The sequence below is a fragment of the Carassius carassius genome, chromosome 42 (assembly GCF_963082965.1).
Source record: "Carassius carassius chromosome 42, fCarCar2.1, whole genome shotgun sequence".
Classification (NCBI taxonomy): Eukaryota; Metazoa; Chordata; class Actinopteri; order Cypriniformes; family Cyprinidae; genus Carassius; species Carassius carassius.
This window is the reverse complement of record NC_081796.1, coordinates 21,322,997-21,347,450: the sequence shown is the minus strand read 5'-3', so window position 1 is coordinate 21,347,450 and position 24,454 is coordinate 21,322,997.

Here is a 24,454-nt window from a genome sequence, read left to right as displayed (position 1 = left end):
AGCAGAAGATATGCCGGTTTCTCCGGTAGTGGGCGGAGCTAATGCGCAAATGGCAATTTCATTGGCTGGCGCTCATCTATTACCGTCCCTGTTTTGATTTCAGCAAATCAGTTCGACCGAATGCAGACAGCATGATTAATATTCATGAACCAGCAGCTCATCAATCCATTGTGCATTGTATATTGTTAGTAGGCTATGGTAGTAGAATTAGTAGTATTATTATCTTTTAATAATAATTATTATGATCTATTACTATTTTTTTTACAGAAACCCTCAATGAACAAAAATATGTTAAGCATCACAACCAGTCTTAAGTTCAGATAAATGACAAATATGCATTCATTACAAATTCCTTTTTACATAAAGGCATTGTGCTAGAAATATTACTATTATTTTGTAAAATGTATGTGATACTGCTACTACTGTTAATTAAAAATTAATCACACAATATTTCTTCCATGTTTTAATTTTAATAGCAAATCCCCTTTATTTACCAAAAAATAAAATGTGTTTAAATTTCATAAATTAAAAGACAAATTAAATTTGGGTGAAACTTGTTTACTGTTTTTCATAACTATATTACTTGTAGAAGAACTTTAAACACAATTGTAAATAAGTAAAAAGAATGTTATTGGTTTTATTTTTAGTTATAAAAAGTTATTTTTTTTAATTAGCTTTGGTACCGAAATTGGTACCGAGAACTGTGGATTATCACTGGTATCGGTACCGAATACTGAAATTTTGGTACCGTGACAACACTAATTGTAACTGAATTTTGAATCGGCTGGCAGCAAAGTCTGAATGAGCTACAGGGACTTTTTGGAAGTAATTCAGGTCAGTTCCGTGGGCGAGTGTCTCTAGACAGCTGTAGGTACAGTCTGTTCAGCTCAAAGATCTTAATATCATGCTGCTCTGCTTCACTAACCACTGCGTCTCAGTTCCACACCAGAGCACACTGCAGGTATGTCCACTTTATATATGTATTTCCACCTGCGGTGAAGGAAGAGGACGAATGAGGTGAACTACTGTGCTCTGTCTGTGTCCAGCTTCGGTAATGAATCCAGACTCCCCACAGCTACCCGAGCAGTTCTTAATAGGCCACCGGAGGGCTGCACACGGAAGGCAAGCGAAGCTAGGTGGGAATTATGCGGGATCACATCCTCCAGAGACAGACACATCCCCCCTCCTCATTCAGCATTCTCTCTCTGCGTAGTTCTGCTTCAATTACAGTCATCTACACTGACAAGACACCTGCTGGCCTGTCAGTTGACTGGCTACATTTATAGCAGACGTTTGTGGACAGGTGAAAAATGTTAAGCATGGCATAATAATGGACTACACCAATCATGGACGCCTGCATTACTGTTAACTCATAATCAATCTCAAAGCTGCAAAAGATTGTTTCCAAACAGGTTTCCCGAACACTACCACCTTCTGCTATTGGTTTGAATGAACAGTCCTGCCCCAGCTCTCATCACTGGCTCAGCCAATGTTGCAGTGTCAGTCTCACAATCCTCTAACAACTTTGTTTACACAAATTTCAGCAAAACCAACTGGATTTCATTTAAGTAAGATGAGTAGGTGAGAAAACAAGCACAAGCTGCCTTGTCAGCACCACCTATTTCTGCCTCTCCATCAGCAGATAATATGGACAAATACAAACATGTCCTAGAGTCTGTCTTTTCAGAAATATGATGTTTATATTCACCTCAGAGAATTAAAAAAAAAAGAAACACATTTGGACGCACAGTAAATCTGCACAGTTATGTTATCGTGACAGCAGTCAGCATGATATCAGACATATGACATTTTTAACATTCTGAAATATTCAAATGCTGTTGTAGTCACAGGGTGTCTTGGAGTGTATATCTCTTTTATAAACCTTTTATTAAAACGTCGACTTATTTGTGTGCAACGAATGCGACAAAATGAAGACTTGACAAATAAATCTATAAAATATGAACCCCTATTGGGAATATCTCATATGTCTAAAAAGGTCACAATCAAGACCACTGTTAAACTAGTATACTAACAGTTAATATTAAAACAATAATATATTAACTGGTTAGAAATTTATGGGAGCTACAATGTGTACTTTCTGTAAATTTTACACTTAATTATATACAATTTCCAAACCAACAAATTCAAGACATAATAATAATTTTATACAATATTATCATTGTCATTATTAATAAAATTCTATAATATTAAAATATTATGTTAGTAGTAATAGTAGTAGTCGTTTTAGTAGTACCTGAGGTAGTAATAAAAATATTATTTATGCTTCTTACTTTCCTTCTTAAGTCCTTTCAAAAGTATTTTTTAGAGAAATTAATACTTAAGCAACAACACAATGAAACAATTGAATGTGTTAAAATATTTTGATTAAAATAAAATAAAAGCTGTTCAATGAAACCTGAATAAAATGTATCACAGTCTCCACACAAATATTACTTGCTAATGAGAAATATTTAGCTCAAAGTCAGCATATTAGAATAATTTTTGAAGGATAAAGTGACACTGAAGACTGACGATGCTGAAAATTCCGCTTTGTCATCAGAGGAACAAATTACATTTTAAAGTACTATATATTAAAATAGAAAATAGTTATTTAAAAAAATTAAATTTAATCACATTTTGCTAAATAATTGATCATTTTTTATTAAATATATGCAGTAAGCAACTTCTTTCAGAAACATTTTAAAATGTTACAGACAGTAAGTTTGTACAGGAAGTACAGTAGTGTATTTTTTTTTTTTTACTTTTTAAGTTGTAATAATATTCTATATAATATAATAATAAATCATTTGTATGTGATCATAATAATTATAAAGTTATGTGACTACCATATTGCAGGAAACTTAATAGACTGGTTTGGAACTTTGCAAGGGCCTTTAAAAATATCGGAATATTATCACAATCTAAACACTTAAAAATTGTCCACATCGCTCATTTCTCTGCATGTTCAATTTCTGGGCATTGAATAAGTGTGTATAACAGTAAGTTAATGAGCAGGATATAGTATAGTGATTTCTGTTGGAGATCTCTGCCATATCAGGCTGTCTCACAGGATGTGTGCAGTCTGAGTCATTCAATGAATCGGCACAGGTTGCTTTGTGTCTACACTGCATGGGCTGTTTCATTAGTGCTGGCCATCATACCACTTACTTTCACTCTCCTTTTTTTCTCTCCCCCACAGTATCTCAGTAGTCACCATATGGACCACATGAAACCCAGAGACATGCAAACAGTACCATATTAACTCCTTTGTACACCGCAGCATAAACACAAACACTGACTAACCCGGCCCACGCCGAATGCCCTTCCAAAATCTCCCGCAAAAATGGGAATGCAATAAAAAATAAACATATTAACGGAAGTGGAAGGTGAATAAAAACAATCCCTGTGAGAGATTATGAGTTAATTTCATATGTATGAAGCCTTGGGCTGAAAAAAATATGTCCCCTTCATCTTCATCTGTAGCAGCTAATGTTAGCTCTCTGTGATTGTTAATGCAGAGCGTCAGCTGATATCTTTACATGAGCTGATAGTGGTGGAGCAGGCAGGATTGATATGGCAGTCAGAGAGCAGGGAACAGTGTCTAATCAGTTTTGTGGCAGGTCCTGATCACTCGGTGGGAGCGCTTGTTTGCACTGAGGAATGAGGCCGAGCATAATGGAGACAGTACGAAAGGATTAGCTTTCTGAGAAAGCGCCACACATGCTAAGTATAGGAAAAAGATTATTCAGATAATCTGCCTTTTTTAACATGGTAGTAAGGTAATATTCACAGTGGTTCTCACTTTTTGCAAAGATGTTACGTTACACATCAAGTGATTACCCAGCACAACAAAACGTTTTATCAAACAAAATATAATTTGGTCATGGTTCACAAAACTAAACACATTGTGATTGGCACAAATATGACTTTGTTGCTAGGGAACCCACGTGGATGTTTTGTTAGTGGATTTTGAGGAAGAGGGCATTTCATACAAACTGTCCACATTGGCACGTATATAATTTGGACCGCATCTACAAAAAAAATAAAATAATTCAATCCAAAAAAAATTAAAAATAATTGTTTTCTATTTAAATATATTTTAAATATTATTTATTCCTGTGATGGTAAACATTAAGTTTTAGCATCATTACTCCAGTCTTCAGTGTCACATCATCCTTCAGAAATAATTCTAATAAGCTGATTTTGACATTTCAAAACCGTGATGCATTATCTCTTTTTCTTGAGGCAGATGTCAACATGGACAGGTCATATGGTCATAATGCCTCAAACCTGACTGCTGAGAGCATGAAATGATAAAAATTCAAAAGACCAAACAAACATATCTCCCAATCCTATTACCCCTCATCTCACCACCATGTACTGTCTTGTCTCTCATTATAAATATGAAGTTGCTGAACAAAAACACCCATATAACAACAAAGAATACAGAACACTGATTTTCTGCTAATTAACAACTGCATATGAATGCTCATTATGACAAAAAAATGGTTTCAAGATGTGGAAACATTTCTCAGACTTTGTGTGCCCATCTCCGAACCATTTTTCAGAAGGGAGGTGTCTCACAATAGTTAGTGACTGCACTTGACTGAACAAAGGGAATCCTTCATGCTTTCTCAGCTGTCAAGGACAAACAAAAGACAAGCCGTGGGGGATGAAGAGACAAAAACCATCTGTTGTTGTCATGCTTGCACGCTCAAACTAGTAGAGGACCACACTGCACGCAAATCACCACGGCCCCAGTCTGCAAAACACCTGACAGACTTGATTTTCCACTGATTTATTATTTCACGAGTCAGGATTCACACCAGCCATGGACAGATGCTGCCTTGCTGGGACTGATGCTGATGGATTTTTACATTGTGCTATGCATTTATCTTTCTCATGGGTCATTTAACCATCTAATTGTCTCTTTAAGGGGTTTCAATGTTCGACTATGACTATATTTGAAGGCCAAAGGGTTTGCTGGATTATATCATTCCACTGATCAAGCTTACACGGGGCCAAGTACACAGAAAAGATCGCTCTCAGTATTCACAAACTGTGCAGTTAACAAATTAAGCCTCTGATCAATTAAACGAGAAACTAATTAAGCATTTTAACCACAAAAAAAAAAAAAAAACTCAAGACGACCTAAAACATTTGGGCCGGTCAGCTAACTGTCATGAAATGCAGGCCTGACTTTGCGGCTTTCCATGCTGATGTTGTTAACATGCCAATCAGCTTGCCTGAGAGTGCAGAGAGAACCAATCAATCAAGCTGATTGGTTGTGTCACAAACCACCCACAATCAGCAGCAAGTCTAGACCTGTTACTGTAATGTAAAAAAGTCTTTAGTTAACATTACCATAAGCCTTGTGTCTTTGTATGGTAAAACAACCCTGCAAGCAAAGCACGACTACGGTGGATTTTAACAGCCCATTAGCGGTGAAAGAATCTATATTTGGATACAGGGGCATCATGCACTCATGATTTTTGAGGGGGCACATGTGTGTGTGTGTGTGTGTGTGTGTGTGTGAGTGTTTGACACAGCAGCCACAATAGCACTGTATAACTGATATAAGCTTATGTTTTATTTGATTTTTATAAAAAAAAATATTTTAAGGAAATATTTTACTTAAGTACCAGTAAAATATAACATAAAACAGTATTAATATGACCGACTTTGTATTTAATGTGAATTTAATAACAATATTGTAAGTTACTAACATTTGTATTTCACAAAGAGCAAAGAACATTTACATCAGGGGTTTTCAAACTGTGGGTCGCGACCCACTTGTGGGTCACAGAATGGAACAAGGTGGGTCGCACAAAGTCACTTGGCTGCAGCTAAATTTGCGTTTCAATGACACACACACACACAGTTCAGTCTAGGGCTGCACGAAAGTGACGAGTGGGAACGGTGCGAGGCCGGTGGAGTGATTGGAATTGAGCGACACCTGCTCGACTCACCAGTCTCGAGAACCACGGAGGAGATCGGAAGGATACAAAAGAGGAGCGTCCGTCTCCCCGGCAACTCACTCCAGCCCACCGCCTCGAGCATCCTCCTTCGCCCTGCTCGATGGCACTGCGGATTCACCTCAGTGCCGAGGGATCTTCGGCACCGCGTCCCTCCTTCCTCCCAGGCTTCGGCACCAGTCTAACACATTAAAAACTTCTCAATCACGGGAAGGAGGAGGCGGGAACCGGGAACCCACTCGTCACAATGATATAGCCCACCAACATTAATAAGGACTGCAATATCCTTAGTGTGATTTTCGAATTGCAATTAAGTCCGCGTGCTTTGCGTGTTTTGAAGCGCGGGCGCGCACGAGTTGTAATAACAGTGAAGGTCTCAGAGCAATGTCATTAAAAGGTTCAATCGGTCCGCATTATTAAAAGAGAAAAACTTGCTCACTTCAATACACTATATTCCGCATGAGATTGCATACACCAGAAAACAAATGTTACGAAAACGGTTTCAGGTAGGCCATGTTCATTCATTTCTATCGTCCGTTTGAGCTCTGTGCACTTTTTTCGTTCGGGAAACGGTTTGTAAAAAGCATTTCACATGTACAGGGTGAGCAGTGCACAAACGCAGGGTTAATTGTAACACTACAAGATTTAAACATTTCCACATAACAAAATGCACAAAAAAATAATGCAATACTCCTTGACGTATCATCTCTTTTTAGAGAAAAATTTGCCAAAGTTCAGAAATCTTTTGAAGATATTGCTGAACATTAATTTAACCATTGCTAAAATAAATTTCTGCCTGAACTTAATGTCATCCAGTTTTTTTTTTTTTTTGTTTATTTAAAACGAGACACATGTTTATTATTATTTTTTACCTATTTCACAATTATTTTAATCTCCAAACAGTTTTAGATAGTTCTGCTTTGCTTCTTATGCTTTTTCTAAAAAAAGTGTTGGATTGTGCTCCGTTCTCACCGACACACACGGAAGGATCGTGAATGCATTTTCTGCAACAAAACACAGCAGCGCAGATTACAGTTCACTGGAGTGAGCCTGTTTAACGTTTTTATGGACACTACATATTCTAAAGTCTGTAAACAAAAATTAAAACTTAAATATTAATAGTGATTTTTTTCAGGTGTAGGCCTACTCTAAAATAAAAAGGTTTTTTTTCTTAAATACTTCATTTCTGTCATCAAACTTTTAAGTAAGATTAGGCTTAAAGTAATATCAACCTTTTTTTTTCCTCAAATATTGTGGTGGGTCATGAAATAGATTACACTTGTCTAGGTGGGTCGTGGAATGGAAAAGTTTGGGAACCACTGATTTACATTATCAAATAACTTTTTCACTTCAGTCTAGCCAGAGTTCGGGCACGCAGAACCTGATTTTACCAAGTGAGACATGTTCCTTGGATGACATCTTTGTTGTCCCTGGAACAACATTGTGATTAACCAATCAGATTTGAAGAACCAGTTTATAGATTTTGTGTACATCAGTGTCATTCATCTATCATTTCCTCTGATTTTAGGGATTACTCATGGTTAAGGTTAGGTTTAGGTGTAGGGATATGGTCAAGAATATATTTTTGGAGTAAAATGTTGTTCCAGGGTCAACAAAATATGTTGACCTAGGAACACTTCTAACTCAGCAAAATCAGGACTTGCGTTCGGGCACTCTCAAAAACTCCCATTTAAATCACTGAAATCACTGCAAAATGAATATCTTACATTCGTAAGCACATCTGCACTTTGTTGTTTATAATTCAGTCAGCAAGCAAGTGAACAAAATCTGTTTCAGCGATGACTCATCTGAACGTTTCTGATTGGCCATTGCATTCACAAACTCAACAGAATCGTGTGTGGTTGGTTATAATGCAGCGCTGTATAAACGCGGATTTGAATTTAGCAGCTGATGATATGATGCCCTGAACAAACTAATCGAACATGTGTGATTGTATAAATTATAATTTTTACTCACTTTGAATGCACATGACGCCTTTGCTTGGATATATACTGCTCGGCGGAGTATACTCACAAAAAAAGAAAAAAGAAAAAAAAATGCCAAGCCAAGTGTTCTAAAAGGGAAGTAAAATGATCTTTCTTATGTGTCTTCTTCTCAGGGCCATCCCAGGAGAGAACAGGATTGCTTTGGCCCAAATAGTAGACTCATGAGAACAGACGGAGCCAACTTCAGACATACGCACACACACACACACACACCTATGCAACACGAAACAATAAATCTGTTTCAATATGCCATACACACACACAACCACTCTATATAAAATCAGCAATGGAACTATGTAGAAAAGTGCTAACAAAGGTTTACCTAAATGTAAATGGAAATATCTCAGCACACCAGCTGTTCCACTGACCATGCCTCTCAGTTTATCTGTTTAGGACTGAGGAGTAAATGGAGCCATATAGACTGCATAAAATATTTTATGAATAAAACATGCCATAGCATGTGTATTTGTGTTTAGTTCTTGCAGTGTATGAGGTAATTCCTTCCCATGTTACCTGTAGGTGCAATGCAGAGAGAAGATAACAGTATGAACAAAACACACCAACCTCGAGCCCTGCTGCCTACTGCCTACAAAGTATAATTCTAAGATGGAACCTGACTAGTGATCCTTTTAGATGCCTTACATAGTGACATGAAATTGATCAATTTGGGTTTTAAGTCCCTAGTATGATATTTAGTATGCAATTTCTGCATGATTTAAGGTATAGAACCACATTTTATTATATATTTTTTGTCAGATTCTATCTTGATTTAAAACGTTAATTGGTCCCATTCAAAATTTGTGCTAGCATGACTGGTAAAAAGCTGCTAAACTAAAAGCTCACTATGTACATCAGAGTGATCTTGACTGTGACGGCAAAGCTGCTAATGAGCTTGTCAGCTTTAAACATTCGCGTGCATGAAAACTGTGCTTGCTGGATGCTGCAGAGAAAGAATGAGAGTTTCTCTCTCTCTGTATTCAACACCAAAATACAGCTCCCATTGTTCTAGCATTTAGCCCACCACTGCTATAAGAGAACTTGAACTGTGCCTGTGGCAGCCGTCCCATCACCCTGGCTGTCCCTCTTCCAATGAAGGGCCTTTTAAACACATCAATAATTAAGGGGCCTCTTTCATTGACTCAGCAATTGTGCCTTAATTAATATGTGGTTGATAACCATCAGACATCAGCAGCTATTCTTAGCACCGATTTCTCAAAATAAGTGATTTTCTTTGCGTGAATGTATGTGCAGGAATATTAGTAATTAATCTGTTTGGTTGGGGGGGCTCATAAATGAGTCATAAAAGTGAATTTTTACATGATGACTGAGTCAGCAAATGCTCACTTTTTAATGCAGCATAACAAATATGGAGCATGTGCATATTTCCCCTTTCTAAATGGGAGCTAGTGAGAAAGATAAGACTGAAAAATAGTGTCAAACAGTGAGAAAGAATCAGTCACACACACACACACACACACACACACGCACACACACACACGCATGTGTGTTTTTGTGAAAAATGGGGACATCCCATAGGCATAATGGTTTTTATACTGTACAAACTGTATATCCTATGGCCCTACACCAACCCTACACCTAACCCAAACCCTCACAGGAAACTTTGTGCATTTTTACTTTTTCCCCAAAAAACTCATTCTGTATGGTTTATCAGCGTTTTGAAAAATGGGGACATGGGTTATGTCCTCATAAGTCACCCTCTTCTTGTAATACCTGTGTCATACCCATGTCATTATACATAGTTGTGTCCTGATATGTCAGAAAAAAATGTGCACACACACACACATACACACACGCTGATCCATCCAGCTCAGCCAATCAAAGCTACCAATTCTGCGTTTCAACACAGAGGCCAGCCTCCGGAGGCAAAGTTCTTCTAGATGGGCAGTTTGACACATCAATCAAACTACAACTGTGGGCTCAATTCTCCTGTGATGTTTCCTCCTCAGAGCTCAAGGGAGGAAAAAAACACAGTGCTGTCACATTGCTCAGGATGTTAAAGATTTTTTCCACATTACGATGTTTGCCAGCATCCTTCTGGGCGAAGCTGCAGGATTCGTGTTCATCCACAGGCAAGCATAAAGATGCCACATTCTGTGAAACGGTCTACCTTCTAGAGGACAAATTTTGATGTATGTGTATCTTTTAGACGATTCTGCAAAAAAGACTTACACAGCTCTTAGACAGCTTCTAACAAAAAGTAAAAACAGAACATGGAGTTAATTGAGAGACCCTGTACCCACAGCACATGCAATTTTGAAATATATGATGTCATAATGAGGGAAGGGGTCAGTGGGGTCAAATGCATGATGACTAGACTTTTTCAGCAGCCATGGTTCTGAAAGTATTTTTTCATTCATTTTTACCATGGGTATTTTATAAAAAAGTCTTTGTGTAAAGAGTTATAAGTCTTGAAACAAATCAACCAAAAACAAGATGGCTCACAGCATTACAAACTTTTGTAATTCAAGTTTCTTTTTTAAACTTTTTTGGAAGCAAGAAAAAAAAACATATAGCCTAATGATAACTACTTATATACTTACTATATAAATACATGTGTATTTATATATATACATATAAATATAAACTGTACACACACACACACAAACTTATATACTTATATATATATATATATATGATCAGAACTTAACTTCGGAACCACAAGTGTTGCATTAAATAATACTATCTGATGCATACTTAAAAAAAAGTCTACCACTTAGCTGCACTATGATAAATCAAAGGTTAACAGTGTAACAAAACCTGGTCAGTCCACTTTTAAGCATGATTGCTTTAAATAAATAGGCCATGGCTGTGTGGACAGTGGCAGAACATTTATTCTCCAAAAATACCCATGGCTTAATATGTTTCTGAAGTGATTATGACTTTGCTGCTGGCTAATTAGGAACTCTCATTAAAATCTCCTACAACTGGTTGTAATGCATTAAGCCGCACTGATTGAATATGAGATCTTTGATGACAGCTCGCAGCAGTCATAATGCATCTAAAACTAACCTTCCCATCAGCATGCAAATTCAGCCGCTGGTCCTCCGCCGTACGAAGCGGAACTGAATGAATGTGCTTTTATGTCTCAATTACAATCCAGAGAGCTTGTACTGTAGACCCCTTTGAGGCCAGACTAAATGGTTTGTGCATTGTTTGAATAACTGTAAAGCTTTACGCCAATAAGACTGCATAACAAAATATGCATATACAGTGATGTTTATTCAATGTCTGAGATCACATTAAAAACAATCTGGGTTGCAAAATAAAATTTATAATATATATATATATATATATATATATATATATATATATATATATATATATATATATTTCTTCTATTTTTTATTTATGGAGTGCAAATTTTTGTGCAAATTTTCAGGTTTTACAGGAAAACAGATAAATACTAAAACACTGTTTTGTTTTAACAATCTTATCTTTCAATAAAATTGCTGTGCTGAGTATAATTTGTGATTTGTTGATTGTGATCTGATTTGCTCCTTTGCTTTCTATGCTTTCACTCCCTGCTGAAACTGTGCTTTCAGTCACTCATGCATTTTGTCACTGTCCCAGAATCCCTTGCCCTCAGTGCTTACCGTCTTAGGTGGCCTTCATCGTTTTGAGGTCACCTTCAATAGTTTAAATCATAGATAAGCCCAGAGCATACAGAAGCCTAAGGAAGAGCACAGAGTGAACATAATAAACATGCTGTTAACTGGTGCATTGCCCTTATGTGGGCGAATGAAACAATTTCCAGTAGTTGTTCATGACTGAAGCAAGCCAATGAGGTGATGCTGGGAGCAGATATGGAGAACATTCCTTCCTCCATGAACGCCATCACCATCTACACCCAGAGTACTGACTCAACAGCAATGCACTTGGGCTTAATGCTACTATAATGCTAGAAACTACAGTACAACTTAAACTCAACATGATTGAAACATTTATCATGAGTCATGATCTTAATCAAGTCAAAAGGTTCCTCCTTCAATGCAATTCTATGGGATTTTCAAATTGCATTATCCTCAGTGTTATAATAATGCATCACATATTTTATAAACGCAATGATATACCATAACAATTTGAGGTATCATTCATGTCCATAGCAAAAATGGAGCCAAAATGCCTCAAAATGTAATACTGTTGTTCAAATCCCTCACCCTAATTAGGCAAATACAATACAATACAAAAGTACACATACAATATCATTCTTAACATAAAAATGAGTTTTTGCAATGGTAAAATTAGACAATAACATTATAAAATCCCAAGACTGACCTTAATAATACATGTATATTTAGCAGTGGAGTCTCTTTTAAACTGGTTTGAATCAGACTAATGGATTCTTCACTAATAAGTTTACTCTATGTCAACATTAAGATACAGTATCATGTAATATTTGAATAAATGAAAAAAAAAAAAAAAAAAAAAGGAATATATGTAAAAGAAAAAAGTGTTTTGGGTCATTGTCCTGATCCAATATGAAGTGCTTTCTAATGAGTTTGGTGGCATTTTCTTGAATATTGGTAGCCAAGATGATTTGTACCCTTCTAAATTCATTCCGTTACTGTCATCATACATTAAGTCATCATTAAAATTAAGAGGTCCTGTTCTACAGACAGCCAATGCCATGACACCACATCCACCAAGCTTTAAAGATGAGGTTGGATGCCTAGGATCATTTGCAGTTCCCTTTCTTCTCCACACTTTTGCTTTCCAATCACTTAGATAAAGGTCAAACTTTGTCTCATCGTTCCATCAACTCCAAAACTCTACTGGCTCACATTTGTGAAGAATATTGCCTTTCTATTTTTGGTGCTGATCAGAGGTTTGCATCTTGCTGTGTAGTTTCTGTAATTCTGTGTCAAATTCTCCTGTGGACTGTAGATTGACAGAGCATCACCCCAGCTTTCTGGAGGTTGTTGTTTTTTCAATAGTTCTAATTGACTTGCTCTTTTCTTTTAGCATCCAAATTGCTTGCTTTTCTTTCAGAGTCGACTTCCTCGTCTTCATCCTGGTTGTGTGTGTCATCATTGAATGCAAGACTTAGAATGCAGAAGCAATGGATATAACTCATAAGACACAATCTCTGCTTTTAATATCTGAAGAATTAATGCAACAGGACACAGTTGAACACTTAGAAAGACCTGTGAGGCAACTGTTCCAATACTTATGCTCACATCAGATAGGGAGATGAAACTCTAAAAGTGTTGATCTTCTTAGCTGGTAATACATATTTGTGTTGAATCGCCCAATAATAAATTGTGACATTCTGTAGTTTTGTCTCATATTCATCTTTTAATCATATTTATAGATTTCTTGACTCCACAGAAAACAGAACAATTTTGTGTTTACTGTTCCAATACTTATGGAGGGCACTGTAGATGTATTGTTGCTGGTAAGTAATCAGTTGTAAAAAAAACAAAAACAAAAAACAAACAAACAGGTACTGTGTAAGCAGAGCAGAGAGAGATGTGTGCACACTCCAGAGAGAGAGAGACTCAAACAAGCAGACGGTTTGTCTGATTCAGCTTGGCTGGAGACTGGGCCAGACTGTCTTGCTCCATGTATCTCATCTATCACTGACTATTTCCAGAGATGTACCTCTTTCTCACCTCAGAGAAAGAGGATTCAATCTTTCCTGGCCTTCTGTTCATCTCTAAAAAAGCATTTATTTGGGTCTCATCAGGAAACCTTGAATCTTGCTATGATGGGGCCTGTCGTAAAGATCCAGATCCAGAGTCTTCTACATGTATTCTAACATCAATTAGTATGGTCCCAAAGCACAAGACAACTGCTTATGATTCCATGGTACATCGACAAGGGTTCAATGAGGAGCACTGGAGAGGGACGGAATGTAATTAACTAAATCTGACGATCGGGATTTGTGATTTGATCCACAAAACAAAACATTTTTTGGCTTCATAAACAGAAAAGAAGCTCATTCAAATATATGTGTAGCCAATGCTGTCCATGTGCTTCTATGAACAGCAAACCTCTGGTTAATAAATAATTGGGACTCAAATCCGCTATCTTTGCTCACAGAACCACAGATCTTTTCAAATGTATATAGTCATGTACTGTAGCTTATTAATCCAATAAATACAGTACAAAATGATGTCATGACAATACTAGCTGATGGCACAAGAAATATATATTTCAGTTATGAAAATCTAGATGACTCGTGCTGATTGGGTGTTAACGTAACTGATGATATTCAGAGAGTTAAATGACTTGGCACAGGCTGATTGGTTCATGCAAACCTTGAATTTATATGGCTGCCTAGGATTCACTTGAGATTCCTGCTGCACACTTTTTAGAGTCTCTGAAACCCTCCACCTTCCACAGCTCCACCTGTATAGATCTACTATGGGATTATTTGATATGCTATTTGTGCAGCAGCAGTATGCCTTAAATACTCAAGGCACCTTATCACCATATGCATAGGCAGTAGCAAGTTCCTGTACTTGCTAGCAGCAGCAGCAGCAATAATCTACAACTACAGCAAGAACCAACAGCGGCAGCAATTCAGCAGAAGTGTAGCAGATCTATTCGGCCAAGACCAAATACATTAACATTGTCATATCCATCACCATGCTAAAATATTCTGAGAATTGTTATGATTGAATTATATATGTATTCTAGAAAAACTATGTATGGCTGTCCAAGGAGAAAGATGTTTTGTCCCCAAATTGGTCTGAAAATTTTTGGGGTCAGCTCTAAAAGGACTTTTAGGAGAATTATTATGAAACAAAGCAGTAATAAATCAGTTTCTAAATGTAAAAAAATAATAATAATTGAAAATGAAATCTGATTTTGATTATTTTAAAAAAGGCATTGCACAAAAATATGGTAACAATGCTTCTTTGAATATTGTATGTGACAAAAAAATAAAATAAAATGCTGCGTTAATTCAATTTCAATTAAATTCAAGTTTATTTGTATAGCGCTTTTTACGATACAAATCATTACAAAGCAACTTTACAGAAAATTACATTTCTACAATATTTAGTAGAAGCTTATAAGTGGTGACTGTCAGTTTGTGCGCATATGACAGGATTTTTCAGAAAAATTTATACAAGACGTAATCAGCCAGATGATGAAAATTATTAACAGCAATTATTATATGATGAAATCACACTTGTAGCAATATTTATCAGCTCTGTTTGTTGATTCAGGGTTAGCATCATCTGGGGTCCTCTGAGGGTCAGCATCATCTCTTCTCGGGTGTTCTGGATCCAGACTGGAGCTTGTGTAAATCCTAGTTACCACGGGATGTAAATCCTGTGGCAAAACAGAGAAACAAATAGAGACATCATTAGTGTTGCTGCTGTTCCAACAAAGTAAAATTAATTAGTTTAACCCAAGCTAAGGAATAAGAATGTGCATTTGATCAGATGCAACTGCAGTCACAATTTAAGAGATACATTATTCGAATGCTTGGTGAAAGAGATGTGTTTTTAATCTAGATTTAAACAGGGAGAGTGTGTCTGGACCCCGAACATTATCAGGAAGGCTATTCCAGAGTTTGGGAGTCAAATGTGAAAAAGCTCTACCTCCTTTAGTGGACTTTGCTATCCTAGGAACTACCAAAAGTCCAGCGTTTTGTGACCTTAGGGAGCGTGATGGATTGTAACGTGGTAGAAGACAAGTTAGGTACGCAGGAGCTAAAACATTTAGTGCCTTACAGGTAAGTAATAATAATTTGTAACTGATTGTAAACTGATAACTTAATAGGTAGCCAGTGCAGAGACAGTAAAATTGGGGTAATATGATCATATTTTCTTGACCTGGTAAGGACTCTAGCTGCTGCATTTTGGACTACCTGTAGCTTGTTTATTGAAGATCCAGGACAACCACCTAGAAGTGCATTACAATAGTCCAGTCTAGAGGTCATGAATGCATGAACTAGCTTTTCTGCATCAGAAACAGGTAACATGTTTCGTAGTTTGGCAATGTTTCTAAGATGGAAGAATGCAGTTTTTTGTAACAAGGGAAATATGGTTTTCAAAAGACAAGTTGCTGTCTATATATGTTAACTGCTGGGTTTCTCTTTATAATTATCTTGGGCTCACATGTTTCCTACCCAGCATTTAAAACCCCTTCTAAGGAGAGGGAGAAGAAAAGGGGTTGTTTTTCATAGAAAGTGTGGATAAATACAAACTTTTGGTTAAGTATTCCGCTTCCAATGTTTTTCCTGAAAAAGACCTAGTCATCTCATATGCATCTCTTCTAGAGTTTCAAATCTGAACATGTCAATCTGTACCCAAATATGCAAAGCTACCAATTTGCATTCAAAAGTCAAAGACCTTAAATTGATCAAAACTCCAAGACTTTAAAATGACCTCAAACATTTCTCATTAGATTTTTCTGAGGCCAAATGATCTGAGCTATGCCATCCACATTTATTTTATAGTTCTCTATCCTCTGTCAATAAATGACTCATTTGCTTCCAGTTCATCTCATGAATTTTGACACTCAAAGGAAACATAAAAGAAATGTTAATTCTCCAGAGCTAAAAGAAAGCAACCTCTGAGCAATAAAAACATCCTCCAGTCCAAATCTCAACACCCTTTGAGAGACAGACTGTCAGACTTGAGAAGCTAAAGACCTTTGCACATTAATGTTTCATGGGGGCAAACAGCAGTTTAGGAAACTCCAAAGCATTAACATTTCTTCACATGAGAGCTGAGAAAAGGATTTGCTTGTTTCATCACTGCCCCCAAGTGGTGTTTTCAATGACCAGGCCAGCTACAAAAAAGAAAGCCACATAAAGGTAATTACACATTCTGATCAGATATCACAGCCATAAACATGATTTAAACCCTAAGATGGTCTATTAATAACTGAAGAACAGTTTGACTGAAGGTTATAAATCCTCTGAGGAACGTTTTAAGTTCTGTGAGTCATGATCCCCATCACCTATGTCTTCTCTCGCTCAGGTAAAGTATATCTCGAAAGGTGAAAGAACCGAGGTGGTATTAAAGGATCTACTCACAGTGTTTATCACAGGCGGCGTTTATCTTGTGTCAAGCGAGATAAAGGAAAGCTTGACGACCGAGCGGGAGCTATACTAGCTCAAAATCACGTAGTAGAGAAGCTGGAGCTTGACCTCTTGGTGAGAGTCGCAGATAAGAGTTTGTTTTCACCCCAACATCTGACCCTTCACAGTGAATGTGCTTTGACGGTGTTTAAACAGTCAGGAAAAAAAGAAGCTTTTTTTGTGTAAATGTGAGACAATGGGTTGCCAATGAAAGTGATGGTATTACTCTGTAAGTGAAAGACAAGGGAGGTTGACCTGCTACGGTGACATGTGGGATTTAATTGGTAGCTACAACGTTCAGTGTGCTACAGAGCCAAGCCACAGAGTGGGGCTAAATAATTTAACAGGTGCAATATGTTCAGGCCGGAAAATTCTCTAAAATGGCTTCCTTGTCCCCAAGTTGTTAAGATTCATCAGCTGTCAGTGAAACGTTGAACTATCGCTCTTGTTTTATCTGCTGTATCCTCTGGAGTCATTTTGTGCATTTGTTATCCATCGTATTAAAATTCTTTACCCTTTTTTTTTTTTTTTTTTTATTTTTAAGATGTTTTATTTTTTTCCAATACCCACCCCCCCCCCCCCCACCCCCGCCAACATATCAAGGTTCGGTTTCCATGACAACAAAGTGGAAAAGTGGAATGTCATGCTGAATTTCACCTTTCCTGTCTCACCTCATATGGCATTCTTAACCGGCTGCCATACAGATGCCTGATTTCGCCTGGTTGGCTGCTAGGAGCTGACCTTGAGAGGGTGGCCCTACAAGTTTTTTTAAGCAGCTGCTTAATTCACAATCTGGTCAATCCCCAAATGGTGGTTGCCACAGCTGCACTCAGGTGAAACCAATACAGCCATGGTGTGAGGTAGTTGGGCAAATTGAGAGGCCATAAAGTCTGCTCTAAGTGATAAACTTGTCATGTAGTTGCATCAAAAGGGTGGCCAGGAGAAAAAAATGACAAGAACGGAGTCAGGTGTCAGGTTCAAACTGAGGGAGCTGAGGAGAGTATATTCCTCCAACTTTAACGGTTATTCATCTGGGACTCAAAAAGTAACCGTTGCATGCATTTCTAAAGAGCTGCCGCCATAGTTCACCAAAAGACAATCTCTCCTTGTCACTGTAAAGTGGCAGAAAGGATGACAAACGTCCTCTAGTGGAAAATATGTTGATTCTCTGCTTTCACCGTGAGGCGTTTCGTAAGAAACCTGTCAGTCCTCCAGACAATGCTACTTAGGGCAGTCATAGGGCAAGTAAGTGACAACATTGGGTGAGACTGTCAGAGCTGACAGCTGTATTATTCACCTTGACTAATGTGTTTGAATAGGAAGAGGATAGGAAGTCATGGATCAAACTACCCATAATCCAACTGGGCCCCTATAATCCTCATCATCTCAAAAAGTGATGGACAAGTCCATTATGGCACTGCAGAGGCAGGGTCCCTTCTCAGCCTAAATTTGGCAGATGAGCTGGAATACACAGACTCATGCATAAGAGGGAAAGAGCTGCTCTTGACATGTCTGACATCAATTGTTAGAGGCAAAGGGGGAATAAAATCTGATGGTTGTTGAAATCATGAGGACAGGGCAGGAATAAACCATTTTACTTCTGTTGCACTGCAGTTTGAATGTGGGATCATTATATGGGATGTCGCAATATATATATATATAAGTTCTGCCATGAAACTCTAGATGGCGCAGGCTGATGGATCCTTACCATAATCGATGATATTCTTAGCATTAATCAACTTGCCCTAAGCAGATTGGTTCATGCAGCATACGCAGCCAAAGAGCTTTCTGCTTTACATTTAAATGGCTGATTAGGAATAGCTTGAGCATTGCAGCACGCTTTCAGAGTTCCTCTGAAACTCTCCACCTTCCCCAGCTCCACCTGTATAGATCTGTAATGGGTCATTAATTTGCTATTTTTGCAGCAGCAGTATGTCTTAAATACTCACAGCACCATATCGGCTTATGTATTGGTAGTAGCAAGTTCCTATACTTCCTTTGCAGCAGCAGCAGCAGCAAAAATCTACAAATACAACAATAACCAACCGCAGCAGCAATTCAGCAGTACTGTAGCAGATCTCCGCCAAGACCAAATTTATTAACATTGTCATATCCATTACCATGCTAAAATATTCTGAGAGTTCTCATGATAGAAATATATACTGTATATATGTGTGTGTGTGTGTGTGTGTGTGTGTGTGTGTGTGTGTGTGTGTGTGTGTGTGTGTTTTGTCTGGTAAAAAAAAGCTAATATTTCATCATAAAAGAATGTTATAAAAATACATGTGAAAAAATTTAAAAAATGTTAATACATAAATATTGTTAACATAAATGTATAATTATTTATATAAAAATTACATTTACAGTACAGTATTTGGTAGCTTTTGACATTTTCAATGCCACCATAACCAGGAATAAGTCTTGACCTCTTCTTGAAGACGGCCATTAGTCAAGCATTTTGAGATCACAGACTAAAACACACCATGAGCCTTCCACCACACTCGAATCAAAGCCCTCAGACAAACCACACATAAAACAGACACTTCATCCAAGAGCAGAAACCACAAAGGCCACAGACTTGAGTTCAGCTTAAGATTTCTTCTTCCCAGGAATTTACTTCCGTCAGTTAAAATAAAACGAGGGAAATGGATGATGTGTTTCGTGGTCCAGTGGATTCCCTGCACGCTGTTAGGATTCATTAAGATGAATAACCCCTTTGGATTAGCTTTGCTTCTGGGTTCTGGCACCAGGCCTGCCACTCTGACAGGTCATTACTCCGCATCAAGCAGGGACCAACTGCGGAGCAAACTGCAGCAGCAAGGCCTTTGAATCACACCCCGCTCTCTCTACCCACATCTCACAAGACCACAGTGTTCCAAATGTCCTTTCCCCTGCACTGTGGGGCTCTCGGTGGGACGCCAGTTCACTACCTCTCTTCAGATACCACTTTAAGAAGCACAGCTGACAAAAGCGTGTGACATAAAAAAGAGGAGTCTGAAACTCATTTAGAGACTAATGGCTGATTTCCCTGGACAGAGATTAGGGCTGGGATTGTATGATGCTTTCACTGGACAAGCACATCTAGAAATACTCAGAACTGTATGACCCAAACTTTACACCAGTTGACATCTGACAAAATTATGTCCAAAATTATTTTTAAATGATATAAAATATTTCAATTTGTGATTTTTTTTTAAATAAAAGATCAAAAGGATTAACAATGCAGATTAATTTTCACAACCTTCTTTGATCATATTTACCAAGGGTGTCCATATTTTTGGGCATGACTGTTATGTATATGTAAACACACACACACTACCATTCAAAAGTCTTGGATCAGTTACATTTTTAATGTTTCTTATATGGCAATGGCAACTTCATTTATAGAGCACCATTGAAACCTAAGTTGTCCAATGTGCTTTACAAAAAAAAAAAAAAAAAAAAATTTAATAACAAACAAATTACACTAAACACAATTCTAAAGAAATTAAAATAATAGAACAGTAAAATAGCAATAAAATACAAGACAGAAAAGCTTCAGAAATTATTTTACTTTTCAGAGCTGAAAAAAAACAATACGAAATTTCACCAAATTTATCCATTTATTGAATTTCAGATTCATCTAAAACAACACCCAAAATTTTCACATGTGTCTTTGCACAGGAAGACAGCCCAACTAAATTTGTATTGGGAGTATTAGTTGAATCTGAAGATCCAAATACAATCATTTCTGTTTTACTCTCATTAAAATTCAGAAAGTTTAGCGACAGCCAGGCCTTTACATCTGACGAGCAGGCCTGGGGAGTGTATATAGAAAGAAAAAAGAAAGGGAGCCAAAATGGATCCCTGAGGAACCCCAAATGATAAAAAAAGCATCACTAGAAAAATGCTCTCCAATTTAAACTGGAAAACTTCTGTTAGAAAAATAAGATTTAAACCAATTCAGGGCACTTACTTTAATCCCTGCATAGTGCTCCAGCCAGGCAATAAAACATCATGATTCACTGTGTCAAATGCAGCAGTAAAATCTAAGAGCAAAAGCACAGCATAATAGCCAGAATCACATGTTACTAAAACCTAATTTAAAACTTTCAACAGTGCAGACTCAGTAGAGTGATATTTTTCAAACCAGATTGAAGAATTTCAAAAATCATGTTACCAGCTAGAAAACCCTGCAACTGCTTTAAGACAATTTTCTCCAGAATCTTTAGTGATAAAAGACAAAATTGAGATAGGTCTTAAATTGGCTAACACTGTGGGGTTTGGTTCAGATTTTAAGCAAGGAGTAGATTATTGCATCTACTCAGGTAAAATCAGGTACAATACTGGTTTCTAAACAGTTATTTATCATAATAATCAGGAGCTGAGGACCAACTATATCAAAGACTTGTTTAAGAAAATATGGAAGAATGATATCAATAGAATAATCCAAGGGCTTAAGCTGATCAACTAGAAGACGAGTGCCAAAAATGGGTTTAAATTGGCTAAAAACAACAATGCAGACAGGGGAAATAGATGGATCAAAAGAAAAGGGAGTTATCCCCAGTCTTAGATCCCTTATCGTACTGAAAAAAAAAAAAAAAAAAAAACCTTCACACATCGATGAAGACACATCAGGAAACAGACAGACAGAAGGGTTAATAGCATTTATGATAAAAGAGTTTTTGGTCCGTGACAGTTCTTATTTATGATTTCTGATACATATCTATATTTTGCAGCTTTCTGGTATTGAAATAGCATATCATTTAATATTTCAAAACATACCTAGAGGTCGTCTTTTTTCCATTTATGCTCTGCTCTTCTGCAAAATTGCCTGAGCGAGTGTATGGTATTGTCTACCCAGGGCTCTGAACTTTTATCCAAAGGGTGCTACCAAATAGTAATAATTTTGTCCAGTCGATTCTTTGGAGTTCTGTGTATGTCCCGGAATTTTTATTTTTATTTTTTTTGTTCCAACACAAAATACTAAATGATAATACCAAGGCATTTGTAATTGCAACAATTTTCTGGGAGAAGAAGAAATGCAGAATCAAATCAAACAGAAATGCAGAAATTAATAAAATGTTCAGCATTTTTTCAAATTAGAAATCTTTTTGTAACAATATAAATGTATTTACTATTAAATTAGCACATAATTGCTGAATAAAAGTACTATTTTTTTTTTTACCAAACAGTAGTGTATATTGAAACATTGATTTATATTTTTAATAAATGCGTTTTTTTTTATAAATTTTTTTACTTTGTTTTCATCTAGGATTTATGATATATAACTTGTTAGTTCAATTGGTAGAGCACTGTGTTATCAAGCACAAGGTTGATGGTTCGATTCCCCGGGAACACATGATATGATATGTACAAATTGATAGCCTGAATGCACTGTAAGTCGCTTTGGATAAAAGCGTCTGCTAAATGCATAAATTTAATTTAATATATATATATATATATATATATATATACAGTACAGACCAAAAGTTTGGAAACATTACTATTTTTTATGTTTTTGAAAGAAGTTTCTTCTGCTCATCAAGCCTGCATTTATTTGATCAAGAATACTGAAAAAACTGTAATATTGAGAGATATTATTACAACTTAAAATAATAGTTTTCTATTTGAATATACTTTAAAAAAATAATTTATTCCTGTGATGCAAAGCTGAATTTTCAGCATCATTACTCCAGCCTTCAGTGTCACATGTAACATCCAGTCTATCACATGCTCATTTAGAAATCATTCTAATATTCTGATTTATTATGAGTGTTGGAAACAGTTCTGCTGTCTAATATATTTGATGGATAAAAGGTTAAAAAGAACTCAATTACGTATGACAACCCTCGTTCCCTGAAGGAGGGAACGGAGACGCCACGTCGGTGACTGACGAATATGGGATATCGCTTCGATAGACCAATCTATTTCGAGTGTAAACTAAACGAGCCAATGCACATTGGCATGCAATTATTGCATCCAGCTTCCGCTGATCACTGCGTGAGTATAAGAAGGCAACAGGTGCAATGCATTCCAGTTTTTCGCTGAGGAGCCGAGCCGGGGGCCCGGCAGCTCAGCGGCAGTACAGCAACCATGGCAACGGGACGTTGCGTCTCCGTTCCCTCCTTCAGGGAACGAGGGATACCATACGTAACCGAGACATTCCCTTTCAGTCGGTCACTCTCGACGCCACATCGGTGAGCGACGAATATGGGATCCCTATCAAAGCGCTATGGGTGCTGCCCCTTCCAGTGCCCTGTGCGAGCCGCCTGCACCCCTATTAGGTGTAGGCCGGGGCTCAGAACAAGTAGCTCCACTCACCGTTGTCAAAGCACTACCTCACTGGGTGCGATTGGATAACACTGGGAAAACGTACCCGGTCTGCTTGGAACCGGGACGCTGCGGAAGCCCCATCCTTCCGGAAGGAGGTCTCGGAGGCAAATACACATATAGCATCCGTTTAGGAGTATACAGAGAAATTTGAGGTGATTAAAAACCCTCTTGGGAAAGGCAGAAGTCTGCCGGGGAAAGACTGCTCTAAGACTATACCGTGGACTATACACATACGAGTACCGCTTAGGTCTCAATATGGAACCCACCCTTCCATGGTTCTCACGGATACATCATGAAGGCCTGGCGCCGGATGTTCCGCCGCATCCAGCTGCTTAGGGTGATGAAGGATCTCAACAGGGTCTACAGTAAGGACACTCTGGAGCGGTTTAAGCAAGCCGATACTAACCGGGGCCTCTCAGTGCCACAAAGTACTTTGAAGGGTGTAGTGGGAACCTTGGGCACGTAGCCAGGCTGGGGCCTCAGGATTAACTGGGAGTCAGCCGGCCTGAACTCTAGACACAAATCGTCGACCGAAAATGCATGCAGGTCCCCTACCCTCTTGATGGAGGCCAGTGCAAGCAGGAGCAGAGTTTTCAATGAAAGAAACGTTAGCTCAACTGAATGCAAAGGCTCGAATGGGCCCTGCTGTAGTGATTTAAGCACTAGAGACAGGTCCCAAGAGGGTATACAGGGGGGCTGGGATGGATTTAACCTCCTGATCCCTCTAAGGAACCTGACAATGAGGTCATGCTTACCCAAAGACTTCCCATTCACGGAGTCATGGTACGCAGCAATAGCATCAACCTGGACATTGAGGGTGGAGGGAGACAGCCTTCGCTCCAGCCCTTGCTGCAGAAAGTACAGCACGACCGCAATCGGGCATCTTCGGGGGTCTTCTCGGCGAGAAGAACACCACTCGACGAACAGGTTCCACTTCAAGGCGTAGACGGTGCTCGTAGACACTGCTCTTGCCGAAGTGATGGTGTTTCGTTACCTCTTGGGGTAGGTCACCTAGTACCTCCGCGTCCCTTCCAGGGACCAGACATGGAGTTTCCAAAGGTCTGGACATGGGTGCCAAATGGCGCCCCATCTCTGAG